The 18,711-nt window shown below is 58.0% G+C and overlaps 1 long non-coding RNA gene across 2 annotated transcripts; it reads left to right on the plus strand.

Moving 5' to 3' along the window:
* The first annotated feature begins 10,143 nt into the window (after positions 1–10,143).
* On the plus strand, positions 10,144–13,336 carry LOC123327623. 2 transcript variants are annotated; one of them, XR_006542215.2, is made up of 3 exons: positions 10,144–10,428; positions 11,107–11,687; positions 11,882–13,336. It is a non-coding gene; the product is annotated as an uncharacterized LOC123327623 (long non-coding RNA). The 2 variants fall into 2 exon arrangements; XR_006542214.2 differs by having other exon boundaries at positions 10,144–11,687.
* The last annotated feature ends 5,375 nt before the right edge of the window (positions 13,337–18,711 follow it).

An 18,711-nucleotide genomic window follows, 5' to 3' on the forward strand; every position in this document is an offset into this window, starting at 1 on the left:
TGAGTTCCAGAAAAACGTTTTTTTCTGCTTTATTGACTATGCCAAAGCCTTTGACTGTGTAGATCACAATAAACTGTGGAAAATTCTTCAAGACATGGGAATACCAGACCACCTGACCTGCCTCTTGAGAAATTTGTATGCAGGTCAGGAAGCAACAGTTAGAACTGGACATGGAACAACAGACAGGTTCCAAATAGGAAAAGGAGAATGTCAAGGTTGTATATTATCACCCTGCTTATTTAAATTATATGCAGAGTACATCATGAGAAATGCTGGACTGGAGGAAGCACAAGCTGGAATCAAGATTGCCGAGAGAAATATCAATAACCTCAGATATGCAGATGACACCACCCTTATGGCAGAAAGTGAAGAGGAACTAAAAAGCCTCTTGATGAAAGTGAAAGTGGAGAGTGAAAAAGTTGGCTTAAAGCTCAACATTCAGAAAACGAAGATCATGGCATCCAGTCCCATCACTTCATGGAAAATAGATGGGGAAACAGTGGAAACAGTGTCAGACTTTATTTTTCTGGGCTCCGAAATCACTGCAGATGGTGACTGCAGGCATGAAATTAAAAGACGCTTACTCCTTGGAAGGAAAGTTATGACCAACCTAGATAGCATATTGAAAAGCAGAGACATTACTTTGCCAACACAGGTCCATCTAGTCAAGGCTATGGTTTTTCCAGGGGTCATGTATGGATGTGAAAGTTGGACTGTGAAGAAAGCTGAGTGCTGAAGAATTGATGCTTTTGAATTGTGGTGTTGGAGAAGACTCTTGAGAGTCCCTTGGACTGCAAGGAGATCAAACCAGTCAATCCTGAAGAAAATCAGTTCTGAATATTCATTGGAAGGACTGATGCTGAAGCTGAAACTCCAGGACTTTGGCCACCTCATGCGAAGAGTTGATTCATTGGAAAAGACTCTGATGCTGGGAGGGATTGGGGGCAGGAGGAGAAGGGGACGACAGAGGATGAGATGGCTGGATGGCATCACCGACTCAATGGACATGAGTTTGAGTGAACTCCAGAAGTTGGTGATGGACAGGGAGGCCTGGCGTTCTGCAATTCATCACAAAGAGTCAGACATGACTGAGTGACTGAACTGAACTGAACTGAACTCCTGCCCACATGGGTTATAACTTACATGTAAATAACAAATTACAAGGTACAGAATGCTGGAGTCCTTAGAGGAAACTCAGAGGGGAAACTCTTTCCTGGGCAGGAGACTTCGGACACATGTGACCCTGAATCCTGGAATCAGCCTTGACCACTGGCTTGAGGTGGAGCCCAGAGGGCAGGTGGGGGCTGTGCGAGAGGAGGGGGCGGCAGGCGTTGCCGAGAGTCTGAGTTTGGAGAACTTCCGGGCTTGGGGACGGAACCTGGGCTGCAGGAGGCCCAGAGCAGGTTGGCCGGTGCAGCGGAGGCATCGGCTGAGCCCCGGGGCTGCCTCGCCGCAGGTGTGAGCCCACAACACAGCGGAGCCCCAGGCCCACCGGGAGCAGCAGTCTGAGCATTTCAGGGACCCCCCCACCTCTCAGGGCCTGTCTGGCGCCCGCTCCTCTGGGAGGGACACTGGCCCACGCCCACAGGGAGGGGGCCCTGATCCCCGGGGAGCTGCTCAGGCCAGGCCGGCCGAGTGTGCACCTGCGTCCACACCTGCGTCTCCGCCTCCTCGTGTGGCACCTGCTCCCCGGGTGCCCGCGAGGCTCCAGCTGAGCCGGGTGCAGGTCTCAGAGGCGTGGCTGTGAGTGGCTGACACCGGAAGCCGTTTTGTCCCCATCGGAGAATGAGGGGTAGTGACTGTGGAGGTTTGCGCGGGTGGGCGCTCACACGCAGGGGGCCTTCCTGCCCCTCGCGGTCACGCTGCTCTCCCGGCTCCGCCCGCATGTTTCACTTGCCACACCTGTCTGTGCCATCAGCACCGCTGAGGGCTTGGGCCCCCCTGCCCACCCGCCTGGCCCCTGGAGGGCGTTGGTCCCAATCAAGACCCTCCAGGGACCGGGCGATCGCTGTTTCTGGGGTGGGGGTGGGGTTTCTGGTTTGCAAAAGCTTGGTTAACATTAGGCATTATTCTTTATGGGGAAAAAGCAAAAATCGACCTTTTCTAAGAAAACAACAAAACCCTGTTGGCTGTTTTGAGACTTCCAGGAAACAGGAATCTCCTCCTGACATGTCCAGGCCTGGGCTTCTCCCTGAGGCTGTCCCCACAGGCTGATGTTCAGGAAGCGAGGCCCAGCCTGGGAGGAGGAGGAGGGCCCTCGGGTCTGCTGGAGGAAAACCCCATGAAGTCGGCACCTGGGAGCGGGGCTCGGCACACCTGGGAGCGGGGCTCGGCACACCTGGGAGCGGGGCTCGGCACACCTGGGAGCGGGGCTCGGCACACCTGGGAGCCGGGCTCGGCACACCTGGGAGCGGGGCTCGGCACACCTGGGAGCGGGGCTCGGCACACCTGGGAGCCGGGCTCGGCACACCTGGGAGCGGGGCTCGGCACACCTGGGAGCGGGGCTCGGCACACCTGGGAGCCGGGCTCGGCACACCTGGGAGCGGGGCTCGGCACACCTGGGAGCGGGGCTCGGCACACCTGGGAGCCGGGCTCGGCACACCTGGGAGCGGGGCTCGGCACACCTGGGAGCGGGGCTCGGCACACCTGGGAGGGGGCTCGGCACACCTGGGAGGGGGCTCGGCACACCTGGGAGCCGGGCTCGGCACACCTGGGAGGGGGCTCGGCACACCTGGGAGCGGGGCTCGGCACACCTGGGAGGGGGCTCAGCACACCTGGGAGCGGGGCTCGGCACACCTGGGAGGGGGCTCGGCACACCTGGGAGCCGGGCTCGGCACACCTGGGAGGGGGCTCGGCACACCTGGGAGCCGGGCTCGGCACACCTGGGAGGGGGCTCGGCACACCTGGGAGCCGGGCTCGGCACACCTGGGAGCGGGGCTCGGCACACCTGGGAGCCGGGCTCGGCACACCTGGGAGCCGGGCTCGGCACACCTGGGAGGGGGCTCGGCACACACGCTTCACTCGCAATGGCTGTCAGCACCTCTGGCTGGGCCCTTGCACGCCTGGCGACTCCCAGCTGGCGGCCCGTGTAAGCGCCCCCTCCCTGGTCACCCGTCTGTGTTGCGGCCGCTGGCCACTCCCCTCAGGCTCCTTGGCCAACCCGTCCAAGGTGGGCGGCCGTTTGCTGCGACCGGGAGGACGGGAATTTGCCTGTGCACTTAGCTTCCTTCCACCAAGCCTCTGAGCCCAGCGAGCTGCTTCATGTCACAAGGCCAGCCGCTTCTCTGATTTGCTGCGACTCTTACACAGAGTGGCTGCAGGTCCGTGTGGAGGCCGCTGCCTGCTCAGTCACCCCTGCAGCTGCGGGAATCTGGCAGCCTGGAATCCCTGCCCTGGGTGACGAGCGGGACTCTCATTGCAGCCACCCCTCTGGGGAGGCTCTAGGACAGGTAGGCCCAAGCTGCATGCCCTCTGATTAGCAGCAGCCTGGGGCCACGAGGGGCTGTTTGTATTAACGACCAGATTGGTGTTTAGCCTTCAGCCAGATGAGTCTCCACCTCTGTGTGTTCCTTATGGGCCCCCTGCCAGCCCGCCCTTACGCCAACTCTTCCTGCACTTGGCAGACCCCTTGCCCCCTACCAATGCAGCTCAACCTTCCACACAATCCCAGGAATGCTTAGGGTTTTTCCTGCAGGTTCCACAAGGAAGCATCTCCACGTACAAGCGTCTGTCTCTCTGAGTCCCACCTCCTGGCAGCCAGGCAGGGGATGAAGCAGGCCTGGTTCCTTTCCTGTTCTCCAGAGATTGTCTGCAGGTCTGCAGGTGGTTCTGATGTGGAGTTCTCCAGAGGTTTGCTGTGTGGGAGGGTCTGGGGCGGAGTTCGCCAGAGGTTTGCTGTGTGGGAGGATCTGGCACGATTGCTGATGAGCCTCCCAGTCCTTGCATACACTAGAGCGGGTAGGCAGGGCTCCTTGTGCTTTTATCTTAATCTTCATTACCTGAGTTCTCCCTGTGACCTGGGCAAATCACTCACGCTCTGCTTCCTGAATGGAGCATGGCAGGCGTGTGCTCTCGCAGAGCTGCTGTGCTCATGAAATGAGGCCCTGGTTCCAAAAGTTAGTCAAAACAAGCTGCAGAGAGGTTAGACTGTGATTGGTCACAGCACTTTAGGCTGAGGCAGTGATCAGTGATCAAATGGGCCACTTGAATAGAGACGACCTTAAATCCCACGTTTCCAGAGCAGAGAAAAGGGGAGCAGGCAGGCATGGAGCCATCTGCATCGCGGCCAGTGCTCTTGCCTGGTGCCTCATATCCCTTCACCCTCGGGTGGGCCCTGTGTGTGTCCCGGCTGGAAGGAAGCGGTCAGGGGCAGCAGCAGCCGGGCCCCCGCCCACCCCACACCCCGCGTGTGGCCGCCGTCGACTCCTACCCCCCACCCCCGCGTGGGTTACTGCCCGGAGCCATAGAGGACATGCCGTCCGGACGCCGTGTCCCAGGCCCTCTCGCTTTGACTCTCCCCTCGGACCAAACCCTCACCTTGGGGCCCCACAAGAGGAAGCCCTCAGGAGCCGGTTCTAACACCCTGGGTCCTGCCCCCAGGAGGCGAGCCTGTCGCTGCTTAAGACAAACATGGAAACAGTAGCCCTGGGGAACTCTGCCGGGCAGGAGACGACACCGGAGCGTCCAGCGGTCCGCTGGAGGCCGACGACGTGCGGGTGGCCAGTCTGCACGCCTGGTGGTCTGTCCACAGGTCTGGGCCACCGTGGCCTGGTGGAGGTGGGGCTGTGGTACCGCGTGGCTCCGGCCGCGGAGGCCTGGAACTCGCTACGTGAGCAGCGAGCATCTGAGGAGTCGTGCCGTCCAGCTTGGGCCCCGGCTCACACGAGAGGCGCCCTCGCGCTGCAGCCACCTGTGCCGGTCTGGACGGGGGCCGTGGCGGGGACCACCCTGGAGGGACGTGGTCGACGTGCAGAGACGGGCTGCGAGGGGCTGCCTGCGGGGCTCCCGTTCCGTGTGACAGAGTCGCCCGTGTGCGTGTGTCTTCTGCTCTCGGCACACGGCCTATTGCGGGTGGATCGGCATCTTGGGCACCTTGTGTCTACACCCGCCTTCCTCGGGATTAACTCCTCTTCAGGTCCCTCTCCTTTCACTTTCTCAAGCAGGCTTGAGTTGTTTTTCTGTAGCCAGCAGTTGCAATCCCCCAGTTACTGTGACAAGTTAAGTCCTCACACAGTGGCTTTTGCGGACTCTGCGCGTCTGGGCCTTTCTTGAGCAGGACTGTCTGTGACTGTTACTTGCGTGTACAGCCCCATTTGCAGACCTTTCCCTGAGGGTATACGGAGGAGTCCTTCACATCTGCACGGACGTTACGTTAGTTCCCATCTGTGGGCTGGGGCTGGAGACTCAGGGACAATGAGGTAGATGGGCGCTGGCTGCCTCCATGCTCTGCTGCACTTTCAGAGGAAGTGTGACTATGGGGGGTGTGAATGGGTTTATTCTAGCTGGCCTTGTTTTTTGCTTCCTCTTAGCATATGGTGACCTGGCTGCATTGGGCACAATCTGGTATTTTCGTAGAGAAGATGGCACCTAGTCTGACTGTTGCCTTCAGTCTCCAGAATTAGCTACTGAAAAACCGCAAGAAGGAGAGAAAAGTGTGGGTTTGAGGGGGAAAGACAGTGGAACACTAGTGGGAACCAGAACTGTTGTGTGTGTTTGGGTGTCGGGGCAGGGGCTGGAGGCAGTGGCCGAGGAGGGTTCGGGGAGCAGGGCCATTCTCGTGCCGCGCCCCCAACGTCTGCTCAGAACCGAGCGGCTCAGCGTGCGCTCTGTGCAGCTGCCACTCACCCCCCGTGCCTCCACCTGCACCCCGAGCGGTGGGCACGGCCGCAGAGGAGTGCCTCCTGGCCCCTGTGCTTCTAAGCACGGAAGCTCCCTAGCGGACAGGCGGCTGGAGAGGGTGGCTGCCCACCACCCGCCCCAACCCCAGCCCACCACTCTCGTTACTTCCTTGTTGGGGACGTGGTCCACGGCTGCTCCTGGTTCTTCTCTGTCCACTTCACCTGACGGGGTAGCTGGCCCCCCAGGGGAGCGTGAAGTCACAGGCCAAGACAGACCCCCAGAGGCACAGCCCTGAGGAAGGGAAGCCAAGCTGAACAAAACACGCCAGTGGGAAACTGCTGGACCAGACAAGGCACAGATGAAGGCCAGGGGCCTCCGTGAGGTGAGCAGTAACGCTCAGCTCAGTTCAGTCCCTCAGTCAAGTCCAACTCTGCGACCCCATGGACTGCAGCATGCCAGGCCTCCCTGTCCATCACCAACTCCCAGAGCTTACTCACACTCATGTCCATCGAGTCAGTGATGCCATCCAACCATCTCGTCCTGTGTCCTCCCCTTCAGAAGACCAAATACCCTCACAGAGGAGAAGACTTAAGTAGAATGAAGTCATGAAACTGGATCAAGTAGAATCATTAGGGCTGAAGAAGCAATGGTAGTGAGCACAACAAAAACAGGAAATGGGGTAAAGAGCAAAGTTCTTGACCTTGTTTAGAAAATTAGTGGATGGAAGATCAAATCAAGGAACCTTCTGACAAGGCAGCACAAACAGATGAAGACTCAGAAATGTGTGTGTGAGAGGTGGGGGGGGGGGGCATTTATATGCACACACACACATACACACACACACACATACAGGTTCATGTGAGTTGTGGACTATAGATTAAGTTATACCTAGAAATGTATTGCTTTGAGTACATTTACCTGGAAATAGAAATGGTGGAAAAATATAAAACAAGCAATCAATTTTAAGAAATCAGTAGAACAAATCCACAGGACAAAAAGGAAAGCAGTTAGTAAAGGTAAAAGAGAAGCTGAAGAAGCAGAGAACCGAGCAACAAAACAGTGTTGTGTGTGTTAGTTGCTCAATTGTGTCTGACTCTTTGCGGCCCCGTGGACTGCAGCCCACCGGGCTCCTCTGTCCATGGGATTTCCCAGGCAAGACTACTGGAGTGGGTTGCCATTCCCTTCTCCAGGGGATCTTCTGACCCAAGGATAGAACTTGGGTCTATCAGCACTGCAGGCAGATTGTTTACCACTGAGCCACCAGGGAAGCCCCAAAAAAACAACAGAAAATGAAAGCAAACCTCTGTCTGTTCAGCTGGTGTGTCTGTCTGCTCTTTGCGGCCCTGCGCCGTCCCGAGCAGCGTGGTTTATCGTGAGTCCCGAGTCGGGCAGTGCAGCCCCCGCTGCGTCCTTCTCTCTCCTCACTGCAGTGTTGGTCAGTTAGGTCTTCTGCCTCTGTATAAACTTGGGAATCAGCTTGTCAAAACCCACAGAATAACCTACTGGGGTCTTGGTTTGGATTGCATTGAATTTAGAGGTTAAGTTCAGAAGAGCTGATGTCTTGGAATATTGAGTGGAGGGTTTTTCCCAGAGGCGCCCATGCCATGATGTGTAATAATTGAACAGTGAGCCCAGTTCGCAGTGGTACAGCCCACGGGCAGTTTCAGAGCACGGCTTTAAACAGACAGGCTTTGTGCACCAGGAAACACCTTAGCAAGCCTGGGAACTGTCGTCGACTTTGAAAACCCAACAGTGGCCACAGGAGGTCAAGGGCTGCTCTCTCATCAGGAGTCGCTCTCCCCTCGGGGCTTTGTCTCCAACCACTGAGCTCCAGGGCGCCTTCGGGGCAGGTGGATGCAGGCGGGCCAGAAGTTCCCTGCTTCCCTCCCAGGCCATCTCAGTTTACTTCCCCTCCATTTTTCTATCTTAGATTCATTTTCTCCTGCGCTAAAGTGGGAACTTAGAGCATGTGGTCTTAGGTGTGAGAGCTCCACGTTGCGGCCATGAGTGGCCAGCCCTGTCCGCCTCCAGGCCAGGTCTGCTGCACAGACGCACCACGACTCGCCTTCTGTAGACTCGGCGGCCTCGTGGGCTGTTCCCAGTGTTGGGCTCTTGGAGATAAAGCTGCTACAACGTTCATCTGCAAGCCTTCGTGTGGTCACACATTTTATTTCTCTTGGGTAAACATCTCAGATGAAACTGTAGTTCTTAGGGCAGGTGTGTGGGCTTCCTAGATGGCCCAGGGGTAAAGAATCCACCTGCCTGCCAATGCAGGAGATGTAGGAGACAGGTTCAATCCCTAGGTTGGGAAGATCCTTTGGAGGAGAAAATGACAACCCACTCCAATATTCTTGCCTGGAGAATCCCATGGACTGAGGAGCCTGGCCTGCTAGAGTCTATGCGGCTTCAAAGATTCGGATGCGACTGACCACCTGAGCGTGTGTGCGCACAGGACAGGTGTGTGTTTATTTTGTTAAAATCACCAAGCTTCTCGTCAATGTCCTTGGGTCAAATGTGGTTCCACGAGATGTGTGAGTTTTGTTGCCTCACATCCTTGCCAGTATTTGGAATTGTTCACACTTACCTTTTTAAAAATGTGTGCATCTTGTGTTAGGAGCCTTCCCACATCCAGCCTATTTCTGGAGCCTCTGACAAGTGGCCGAGTAGCTGCCTCAGAGTTCCCATCCCCACACCTATGGTCTCACTGGTGGGAGGCAGACCCTTCGTGCACGTGGGGAGGAAAACAGGCGATCGCATACCCAAGGTCCTCACACCCTCAAGTACGAAGTGCCTGGTTTCAGCTGAGAAAGAATCTTGAGCAGGTGGAGGTGTGGACCCAGAGTTTGTCTTCTGAATTTGGATCCCAAGTCCTCCTCTGACTGAGAGTCTCTCTAATCTTCACAGGAGATTGGATCAGACCGTGGACAACAGTGTCTAATCATGTGGACAACGGGGGCTTAAACGGATTGTGGGATCTGAGTTTGGTTCAGTGTCGTGCCCTGCAGGGCTCGGCTGATGAAGGCTGCTGTGGTCGTGGTCCCACATCCCTGGAGCGTTTGGACTCAAAGAGTCCGCGTCTAGAGCGTTTGGACTCAAAGAGTCCGCGTCTAGAGCGTTTGGACTCAAAGAGTCCGCGTCTAGGGCGTTTGGACTCACTAAGAGTCCGCGTCTAGGGCGTTTGGACTCACTAAGAGTCCGCGTCTAGGGCGTTTGGACTCACTAAGAGTCCGCGTCTTGCAATTCCTGGGATGCGGGAGAAAGCCCGGGTGGGCAGGCCTGGGTCTTGCCATGTCCCTGCCACCAGGCTTTCTGTGTGACCTTGGGCACATTAGGAATCCTGAGGGCTTTCCCCCGGGACATGAAAGCTGAACTAACAACTTGAGGATTTTGAAAGTTTGGAGATAATAGTATGAAACACACTTGAGGTATTTTCAAGCACTGAACTAATCTGAGGAGCCATCTCCTGTTATTGAGACCCTTCCATGTGTGGAATCAAGACAGTGGCGTCACTGCTCAATCTATTACATCTTCCCACGGCAAGGAGGAGTTTCTGTTCTCTCCACACCAACACACTTTTGGTGCCCAGGCTCCTTTCAGTCCAAGGACCTGCTCTCTGCCTCCCAGCTGTTTGGGACAAGCTGTCCTTGTCCCCAACTCAGCGCCCGGCTCAGGCCCCTGTGACGGGGGCGGAGGAAGCCGGAGCGTGGCGGGCGGTTTCCGCCCTGGGCTGGTGGGCCGGGTCCCAGGCCACCCTCCTCAGCCTCGGCAGGAATTGGGGTTTCCTGAGCTGGTCCGCTTCCTCCCAGGAGCCCTCACTGGGCTGCGCGGCCGCCACACCTCTCACATCCTCTGGCCTGGCTCCCGAGGCCACAGCCCCCAGGCCTGCAGGCTGGAGCTCTCAGCATCCGCGCCCTTCCGCTCCCCACCCCCCACCTCATACCCTTACTTATTGACCTGGAAACAAAGGCAAAGGGCAGGCTTGTGAACAATGGGATCAAACCGGGTGCTTGACCTGACAATGGTCGGGGTCCCTGCTGGCCCCAGGCCCTCCCCCAGCACCTCCGTCCTTCTCTCAGTCTTCACAGAAGCTCATCTTTATTTCAGGACATCCAACTGTATTCTCTCAGCACTTTCGTAGAAAACTGGCTTTGCACAAGACGTAAATGTTTGCTCTTTCTTGTGGCTGGTCAGCCACTGTTGTGGCTTCTCCACTGGTCACGCCCCCCCCCGTCACTTCACACTTTTGTTTTGAGATTTCCTTCCTGTGTGTCTTTCTCTTCTAGGAATTTATAATCTGAAAATCATTAGACAGGGAAAGACAGAGTTACAGGAGCTAAATTCAGTGGTCTCTGAACCCGCATGCTGCTGCCATGGCAGGAGGAGGAGGCGGGACTGAGCGGGGAGGCGCCCGGTGCTACGGGAGCCTCGCAGGGCTTCAGGGGCAGCCAGGCCTGCACAGCAGCAGAGGAGGCGGAAGGTGCTCCTGCGAGAAGAGTGAGGAGCGGAACGCACGGTGGGAGCAGGCGGTGGGAGCCCTGAAGGGTTTTGGGAAGACGGACGCCGTGAACCCTCCTGTGGGACTTACAGGAGGTGAGCCTGGCCTGCACCTGCGGGCTGAGGGCTGAAGGGGGTGCAGTGCCCGCTGCTCGGTCAGGAAAGTGCCCACGATCCCATCCCAACGGGACTTGGATGGTCTGAACTCTGCGGGTGACGGCTGCTGGAAGGGGAGCTTGGACACAGTGACCGGATCGGCCCTGTGGGAGCAGGCAGGGCTGGGGTGAGAGGCCGGCGGGGGGTGCCCAGGGCCTCCCTCTCGCCCCCTCCTTCCTCCCCTCTGCTCTCAAAACTTCACAGAAGTAACAGGGCAGTTGTAACTTGGTCAAATTCTCGATGGCATTTCCACCCTTGTTAATATTCCTAGGGTTTCCCAGTGAAGTTTTTGCCTCCTCACTTCACTCTTCAGGGAAATTTCTTCTCAGTCCTGGGCTATGATTCTGGGATCAGGTCAAACTACTGTTGGCACTTGGGCAATGAGCCTTCGGACCTGGAAGAACATTCGGTTAGATTCTTGACATTTCTGTCCAGACTGGTGGGCAGCTGGGAAGGGAACTAGGAGATGCCCATCTCTGCGAGGGCTGCAGGCAGCTGTGACCGAGCTTCTGAGGTCAGAACGTGGTGATGACTGTCAGTGAACATAAGGAACAGTGGAACAGCAGGATGTCCTGAGTGGCCACGCGTGATTGACCGCTGCCACCGTCTCTTTCTCAGGCTCTTCAGGGTGGACCGTGGACTCTGCCAGTCAGCACAGAAGAGGGTGAGATGCCCGGCAGGGGCAGGCCCGATACCCCAGCTCCTCAGGGCCATGGCTCTATCCTGTGTGGGAACAGCATTCTGTCTTTAAAGACATTCACCTGTTTACCCATTTCTTCCAGAATGATGCATTTCCCTAAACTTTGCTAGCATACACAGCAAAGATAAGCAAACATAGATGCTAGAAATCACTCCAAAGCCCATCTCCCTAAGGAGCTACTGGCCTCGCTTTGCTTCATTTCTTGTGCTCACATGTACACCCCTCCCTCTCCAAAGTGGAAGCCTCTTGTATAAACTTGTTGCCCGTTTTTTCACTTCAAAGTATATTTTGATCAGTTTTCCAGGTTGGTAAGCGTGCTTCCACAATGGCACACACGTGTGTGAGAGCCCAAGGGCACCATTCAATTCCTTTAACCCGCAGCTCCCTTGCTATGCCTTCAGATCTTTTCTATATGTCACTACGGAATTGAAAATGAGGACTTGACGAGCACCTTGGTGCCAAGACAGTCCTCGGTGAAGCTCTGGCCCTGCCTTTCCAGGTAAGCTGTGTGATGAGAAGGCTGGGGAGGCATGTGTCTCCCTGGGGAGCAGGGGCGAGTGTGTAAGGACCATGCTCCTTACGGGTGTGTGTGTGTGCAGGTGTGGCCTCTGCCTCGCTGGTGGGGAGGGGCTTGAGGCACCCTGACAAGAAAAGGCCATCTTAGCATGAGGATTCTCTGTCTCTTACCCACAGTCTTAAGTCTCTACCCCCATCCCGAGGGGCCGTGGCAGGCCCTCCAGTTTGCAAGGACCGCAGAAACTCATGGAAACGCCTGGTGTTCCGGGAGTGGTGGGAAGAGCCAGGGAAGCTCCGGCCCCTGCTGATTCCTCTGGGTGAGAGCCTCCACGTTCCCGAAGGCCTTCTGCACGGGACTGGCAGGCAGCCTGATCCCCGACAGCCAGTGTGCAGCCGTGCATCTGGGCAAGGGCAGCAGCCTCCCCCTCTCACCCCAACCTCAGCCCGCCGCTCAGGTGGGCCCTGGGCCCCTGGGGCTTCCTCCAAGCTGCCAGGAAGGTGCAGACTCTGCTGAGGCCAGTTCCAGAGAGGACTGAGTCACTGGGTCTGAGTCAGCGTTTGTTCTGTTTCCTGGAAGAACGTCAGGTGTCAGGCATTACTCCAAGCGGCTGTGAGCAAGAAGAAAGCATGCCCAGAGGACGGGTGTATGTGCCCTTACGCCAAAAGCCTCGCACACTCACCTGCTCTCGCGTCCACGGAACACACTCTGGAGGGGGAGGAGCCTTTGTGTGGGCCCCTCTGCACCCCTCCCCACCAGCGTCAAGGATGGGAAGCCCCCTCCCTGCCCTCGGGAGCTCACCCCCCCCGACAGGGCACGTGGCCGCAAGTAGCACAAGGGCCCCTGTGTTGCCCTGCAGGATGGAGGCCCAGGGAGGCCCAGCATCTGCCCGAGTGTCCTCTGTCTGCTGGTCCTCATCTGAGCGGCTGTAGGACTCTGTCTCCTTGTCTGGATTCACGGAAGAGCAAACTGGGCTCGTTCATGGGCAGGAAGGGGTTAAGGGCCAGCAGGGACGCAGGGCTCTGGGAACAGGCGCCTTCCTGGGGCAGCAGAAGCATTCCAAGCGCAGTGTTTTCTGTTCTAAATATGGACTTGGGAGACAGTTATTTTTAGGAAGCAAATGGTAATGATTAGAGTTTTAAGATTTAAGTAGTCATTTAGTCATAAAAGCTGAATTCACATGCTACAGAAAAATAGTCTTTTCCTTTGGTTGATGATAGGGTTCCTTCAAGTGCAGTAATTGTTCATCGCTTCATGAATGCTCCGCAGACAAGGGCCTGTGATTAGCCTCCACCCCAGGCTCCCTTGGAAGAGCAGGGAGACGGCTGGAGATGGCTCCGGGCTGAGAAGGGAGGTGGTGAGCTTGCAGACCAGGGCATAAGCCCGCCCCAGCCTGCATCTCGGGATCCATGAGAGTTCAGGGCTGCCTCCCCGCCGGTGAGGAGACCGCGCCTCAGAGGCTCTGGCTGGCCATGTACTGAGGCTGTTCTGTCCACACGCGGGGTGACCTGACTACGGGGTGATGCCTGGCGCTAACCTGCAGGTGTAAGCCAGGCAGACCGCAGACGAGGAGCCTAGGTGATGTCAGAAATCCCCACCCAGGTCCCGTGGAGAGAAGCCTGTGGGAGCTCGGCCAGTCCCTGGAGTCAAAGGAGGGCCCAGAGCTGGGCAGCCTCCTGGGGGAGCAGAGCCTGGAGGGGCCCCCCGTCCCTGGGCCTGCCTCCTTGAGGCTCCTGAGGCTGGGGGAGAGGGCCACAGGCTGGGGAGGGGGCAGGTTCTGGGTGTCCCCAGTGTGCCTGCAGGGTCCCCAAGTAACCCTGCGGGCCTTGCATTCATTCAACCCCACCCCCGGTTTATTCTGGATAAGATGGAGGCCAGTGTGGGTTTTCTCCACACAGGTCCCATGTGTGAAACAGTCTCTCATCTCCAGAAGGGCAGGAGCCGTGTAAACACGCACACAGCCACAAGCACCCCAGTGGGGCTTGTGCCCTACTACACTCCGCCTTAGGGAGGGATCACCTGTGACATCAGAGCCGGGATGACACCAACTGAACCAGAGGATATGGCCCAACACGGAGATGCTGGGGGTTGGGGAAGTGCGACCTCTTTCCAGCGGGTCTCCTGCAGCTGGGCCTCAACTCCATGTAGGGATCCAGGATGGAGTCACAGAGCTGGGGGCAGGCGGAGATGCAGGGGCAGCCCTGGCAGAGGCCTGATGACCATCCAAGCAACCACTGCAGGCCTGAGAGGCAGGGCCTCCGGGAGGTCAGCTGGAGGTCTCTCCACCCGACCAGGCACAGTCCAGACACCGGGACCTGAGTCCCGGGGTGAAGGCCACCTCCAGAAAGAGCAGGTCAAGGGGCAAAAGGACTGAGGGAGCTCCTGAGACTGGACATCGGCAGGAGGCAACCCCGGGCATCACAGAGGTGACAAATGGGCTGGTGACCTGAACCCTCGGCCCCTCCCTCCACCCCCCACCTGGGCCACCCCAGAGCCCCTCCCTCCACCCCTCACCTGGGCCACCCCAGATCCCCCTCCCTCGGGGTCCTCCTCTGGGCCACCCCAGAGCCCCTCCCTCCACCCCTCACCTGGGCCACCCCAGAGCCCCTCCCTCGGCCCCTGTCCTGTCTGTGTCCAGGCCCGGGAGCTGACCCCCTCCTGCCTCACAGTCTCCCGGGGAGTCCAGGGCTGCTAGTCCCAGGTGGGCTTCTGCTGCCTCTGTCTAGGGTCTCTTGGGGGCTGGCTGGATCCTGAAGGCAGAGGGGCGAGCAGAGGAAAGACTTCAGGAGGGTCCTCGCAGTTGCTTCCTGGTTCTGGGCTGTGTAGGGGACGCCTGCATCTGTGGTTTTGAACAGGACGGACACCTCTGCCCCACAACAGGTGTTTCCACCAGGAGGATCAAGGCCAACGGTGCCGGCCAACCGTCTGACCCTCAGCCTTGCACTGACCAGTCAAGGTCAGTCCTCTGGCTTTTTGGACCTCATCTGGAAACAAGGCAACTAGCACCTGCATTTGTAACATCCACTGACGATGAGCTGATTGGTGACCAAATGCCATTTTGTGGGTGAGGCGACCAGTACAGGTGTCCTAGAGTGATCGGTTATCTCTGCATCTGGGCCCTTCAACCCCAGGGGCTCCACCAGAGCCCTGGGGAGCTCCAGGGCCCCAAATGACAATCCTGGCTGGATTTGGCCCACAGTGGTGTCCCCATCACCCCATCCCAGTGGTTTTCTGGTCATAGGGTGATGACCAGGCTCTGGGGTGACCCAGGTGTGAGGGAGGGGGCTCTCGGGTGACCCAGGGGAGGGGTCTGTTGCTTCGTCACCCTCTGGAGTTCTGTAGGGTTCGTGCCAACCCGTGCAGCAGCAAGGGCCGCATGGAGCTGCCAGCATAGCTGGCTGTGAATGGGGGCTGGGAGGGAAGAGGAACGAGGAGGCCCTCTGTCCAGAGACCGGCTTCCCTCAGCCAATCTGCCCGAGCCAAGGGGAAACGGAAGGCTGATTGCAGAGGAAAGTCAGGGAGGGGCTCCCAGGGCTGCCAAGTCACAGCGACTGTTCAGGATTAGTTAGGATTCCCAGAGCAAGTCACTCACTTTCATGAGCCTCTAAGCCCGTGGGTGAATCCTGAGCCCTAACCAAAGCCAGCGCTGCGGGGTGGACAGAGGCAGGCGGGGAAGGAGCCCATGAGGCCAGGACTCCCTGCAGAGGCACAGAGAGTAAGGCCACCTCTCCTCTCAGCTCACCCTGCAGGCTGCAGTGGGCCCTCCGGGGTCCCTGCTAGCAGCACAGACAGGACACACCCGCAGCGTTGGCCCGCCCGGCCCCTTGGCCCACGGCACCAGCAGCCTTCAGACCCCGGCTCCCAGTAGGTCAGACAGAGAAGCCCCGGCCTGACAGGGTTTAAAGTCAGAATAAAGCCTGTTTCGTTGCTGCCTGTGCAGAGCAGGAGGGATTTGTGTTTCTGTTTCTTCATCAGAGCTGGTTAGATTTTGGTGAGTGAGACGTGCAGTTAAGACACCATCCATGAAACATTGAAGGCCTGGTGGTTTGGGCTCCTGGGCTTAGCAGTGTGAGTCGCCTTCTAATGGGACGATAAGGAAGCCACCAAACCTGCTCAAGCCTCAGATTTCTGGAAAACGTGGAGTCTCACAGGCACTCACGGAGACGACTTCTGCAGACTTAGCCCCATACCTGGACTAAGCAGGAGCTCATGGTTTTGAGACAGCCTGGGGTCTGAGCCCCTCTGTCCCACTTGGACAAAGGTTTCCTGAGCAGCAGATGCAGAGAAACTATGAGGGACAAAACAACTGGGTGCCTGTGCAGTGAACCTTGAGCAACAAGACACAAAAAGGCTGAAAACCAACCTCCACTCCCGAGGTTCTGAGAGCAAAAGCAGGGTCCTGTCCCTGATCCTTGCGAGCAGCACCTCCAGAGGGCTGGGGACAGAAGGCCTAAGCCACCCCGCTGGCCTGCCCCCTGGGCCCGCCCCCAGCCTCACCTCATGAAGAACCAACTCATACCCCGCTCCCCAGGAGGTGTGCTCATACCCCGCTCCCAGGAGGTGTGCTCATACCCCGCTCCCCAGGAGGCGTGCTCATACCCTGCTCCCCAGGAGGCGTGCTCATACCCTGCTCCCCAGGAGGTGTGCAGGAGCACCTTGTCTTGTCCTTGCTCCTCTTGCTATAGCAGGAGCCCCAGGAAAGACCTGCCCGAGTTCCACGTCTGGCCTCTTATCAGTTTCTATTGATTAAAGAGTCCGAGGTCCCTAGTCGTAACAGAGTAGGCGTTTTACCATGATCATATCCACTCCAGTCAGGTCTTTGTGGATAAGAATGGCACTTGCCACATCAACACATAAACAATGCTGCCGCCGGCCTCAGCCATGCACCCTGAGGGCACTCAGACGGAGAAAAGTGGGGTGCTGGCCCCAAACAGCTGAAAGTGAAAGTGAAGTCGCCCAGTCGTGTCTGACTCTCTGTGACCACACGGACTGTAGCCCACCAGCCTCCTCCATCCACGGGAGTGGGTTGCCATTTCCTTCTCCAGGGAATCTTCCCAACCCAGGGGTTGAAGCCAGGTCTCCCGCTTTGCAGGCAGACGCTTTACCGTCTGAGCCACCAGGGAAGCAGAAAAAGTGAAAGTGAAAAGGTTGGCAGGTTCCACTGAGACATGAACTCGGATCGCTGGATTCAGAGTCCAAAGTGCTAACCGTTACACCATGGAGCCGTGCGTCCAGACAGCTGAGGAACCCGTGAAAGGAGCCACCAACTAGGCCTGACTCCCGCAGCTCCCTGCGCACGGAGCAGCATAAGCTCATTGCCCTGTGATGTCTGGCTTTCCATAACCAACCCCAATCTTCTGATGTTTGACCACCTGCTTTTGACACAAAAGCTCCCACATACCCCGGCTCCCGCGTCCGCCTTGCCTTTCTGGAGCAGCCCCTAAGAGCCTCCGAGGGGCTGTCTTGCCAGGCTCGAGTCCTCAGTGTGTCCCCAGATAAAATATAATCCTCAAATTCTAGGTTGTACATTTTCTTCCAGTCGCCATCTTGAAAGGAGGCTAGAGGTTGGAAAGCAGGGAGGGTCCCACTGCGGGGGGCACTCAGACCCACAGGTGGGAAGTGCTCTGGGGGTGCCTGGAGAAGGGTGCAGCGGCCTGACCCAAGCCTGTTGTGCTCGTGAGTAGGAGCTCACTCAGGAAGAAGGTCTTTGCAAACGTGGTTAAGGGTCTGGCGATGAGATCACCCCAGAGGCCTGAATCTAATGACTGGTGCCGTCAGAGACAGGGGAAGAGGCACGGGGCAGGCCCTGTGACCTTGGAGGTGACGTCAGCTGGTGTGGCCACAAGCAGGGATGCCTGGGGCCCAGCCGTCCGAGGAGGCAGAAAGGACCCCTGCTCCCAGGGGTCTCAGGGGAGCACACACCTTAATCAGGACGGTCTCCAGGACGGGAGGAGCACAGGCCCCTGGATGTAAGTTTATGGCTCCTGCGAGATGCAGACTGGACGCTGGACTCGGGCTGGGGTGCTGGGGCGAGCACTGGCCTCTGGGGAGCGGCCACGGGCGTCGTGCCGGGGGCCTCAGGGGCTTCTGGTCCTGGCAGCTCTCGGGAAGGACCGCCTGGTGGGAGTGGGTTGTGCAGCCATTTCTGGGCAGCACTGTGCTGAGGTGGGACAACCTGCTACCTGGTGAGAGGGGTTCACCTGGCCAGGGGGGTTTAGCCTCTGTATCCAAGGCAGGACCCGTCCCCTAAGTCAGGACTGCTGGAGTGCGGCATGTGCAGGGCACCCAGCCTGGGGTCAGGAAGGGCAGTGAATGTCCAGGGCAAACCCTGGCCCTCGGGCCACTCAGCCACCTGAGCCTCTGAATCCTTGTTAGAAAAACCTTCCTCAGAGAGAGCGGTGATGTGGTATAAAATATGGGAACGCCGTGTTAGGGGCTCTGTAAACATCGGATTGCCTGAACGTCGTTGATTTCCATTCGAGAGGTCGGGTGCTGGTTTAAAACAGAGCCCCACCCAGGCTCACAGCTGACCCCAGGCGTCCCCCACCCACCTGCCACAGGTCCACCCTGCTGACCAGAACACGGTCCACTCGGACTGGCCGGACGACCCTGGGAAGTGCTGGAAAAGTCAGCTCACACAGCCTCTCCCTTGGGTAGAGAGAGGAGATGCAGAGGCTCGTGGTGGGGCATGAGGAGCGGGAGGCGGTGGTCTCGCCGGAGCGCGCAGGTGCGGTCTTGTGCGCCAGGCGCTTGGTCTTCTGGGAGGGCCCGCGAGGGTGTGTGTGTGTTTCCCAAGTCTGCGGTTTGTGGTGATGAACGTGTGGTCACCGTAGGGGCCTGGCGTCTGGCTGAAGCTGCAGTCCCAAGGGGTTAGGCTGACAGGGAAGGCCTCTTTCGAGAACCCAGGGTGAGGATGGGCTGCGCTTGGGTCCACTGGCCGCACTCCGGGCAGCCGGGCAGAAGGTGAGGCCCAGCTTCACCCTGAGACTCAGGATGTGGGTCCCTGCAA

Source organism: Bubalus bubalis, chromosome 10, assembly GCF_019923935.1.
Source record: "Bubalus bubalis isolate 160015118507 breed Murrah chromosome 10, NDDB_SH_1, whole genome shotgun sequence".
Lineage (NCBI taxonomy): Eukaryota > Metazoa > Chordata > Mammalia > Artiodactyla > Bovidae > Bubalus > Bubalus bubalis.